This window comes from Gymnoscopelus braueri (genome assembly GCF_963280865.1).
Source record: "Gymnoscopelus braueri genome assembly, chromosome: 7".
NCBI lineage: Eukaryota > Metazoa > Chordata > Actinopteri > Myctophiformes > Myctophidae > Gymnoscopelus > Gymnoscopelus braueri.
Genome location: NC_137608.1, coordinates 8,964,466 through 8,966,055, shown reverse-complemented (window position 1 = coordinate 8,966,055; position 1,590 = coordinate 8,964,466). Strand labels below are relative to the sequence as shown.

The 1,590-nt window shown below is 44.2% G+C and overlaps 1 pseudogene across 1 annotated transcript; it reads left to right on the top strand.

Annotated features, from left to right (window-relative positions):
- Window positions 1-318: 318 nt before the first annotated feature.
- On the top strand, window positions 319-893 carry LOC308088864 (chromatin modification-related protein MEAF6-like; annotated as a pseudogene). The gene has a single exon. The product of its transcript is annotated as a chromatin modification-related protein MEAF6-like (transcript).
- The last annotated feature ends 697 nt before the right edge of the window (window positions 894-1,590 follow it).

The window sequence follows — 1,590 nt, the reverse complement described above, 5'->3', positions numbered from 1 at the left end:
AAACAGGCTATTGTCGGCAACTCTACATCTCATATTTAACTTTCATTTTATAATTTTAGTCAAATGGGGCTCTGATCACGCTGAAACCTTGCCCAAAATTGGAGTCAGACATCATAAATATGTCAGAGACGACTTACATCACAGATGTCTGACGTCACATGCAATGCGACTGACGTCACATGCAATGCGACTGACGTCACATGCAATGCGACTGACGTCACATGCAATGCGACTGACGTCACATGCTGGCCACATGCAGTGCGACATGCACATTGGTTCAGCAACACAGTTTCGTTTTTTCACCGACGGAGATCCATCATGGCAACGCAGACTAGAGCGACACCGCCAGAGATTCCCGACACTCGTCGGGAACTCGAAGAACTGGTGAAGAGGAAGCAAGAACTGACTGAGACATTGTCGAACTTGGAAAGACGGATCTATGCAATAGAGGGCAGCTACTTGGAAGACACCCAGATGTACGGGAACATCATCAGAGGATGGGACAAATACCTCACCAACCCAAACACCTCCAACGGCAAGACGATGGACAGAGGAAATGGAACATTCAAGGAAGCAGAGCGTTTGTTCAGCAATTCTTCTGTCACGTCAGCAGCTTGTGCACTTGGCGGTAAACCAGATCATATGAAGTGTGAGCCGAGTGGTGGGACAGAGAGCGGCGATGTCTCCCCAGACCTCCAGGACCAAGACAATGAGCCTGGTCAGGAGGACACAGAGGATGGACATGGAGCCCTGCAGACCTGAAGCCACAGAGAGCTCCCTCTTCATCCTCAAGTGGCCGCCATAAGAAGAAGAACAAAAGCAGACTTGACTTGAAAGTGAACGAGACACCCAGAGCCAGTGGTGGACAAAGTACTCAATCCCAGTATACTTGAGTCAAAGTGTAGATACTCATGGTCAAATGTGACTCAACTAAAAGTGCAAGTTGCCCAGACAAATTTGTACTTGAGTTAAAGTACTGTACCAGTACTTTCTTTAAAACAAAATAGTATTCAAAAATACAAATTACAGATTGACAGGCTGAAATCTTGCCCCCATCTGGAGTCATAACGTATTAGATAATTATGTCGTTAGATGACTGATGTCACCGGCTGGTCACATGAAGCCTGAGATCCACATTATTGGAGCTGCACCATTCCCATGTGGCCCCCGAGATCCATATGGTTTGATTACATAACATTCAATATTTTGACATGCCCAAACTATGGATGCCAGATGTCAAAAGTGGTAGTTTATTCAATGCCATTTTGCTACTGTATGTGTTGTCCTTACATAATATCCCCATTTTTATAATCAGCTTTTTTCCTCATGACAGCTCTTTTTACCACTTGAGGTTCTAGAACATTTGTTGCAAATAGCATTGCATTGTGACGTGTTGTGAGCTTGTAGATTATTTTCGCCGGAGACATTTCTATGAGGGGGACCAAGTACAGAGCGGTCTACAAAGTATTAGTTTACATGGTATACTAATTAAGTGGTTAAGCACACAGAGATAAAGATAATTGCCAACTTTGCAAGAATTCAGAGCAAACCTTGTTGATAAAACTGGGGCACTAAATAACAATGAGTAGG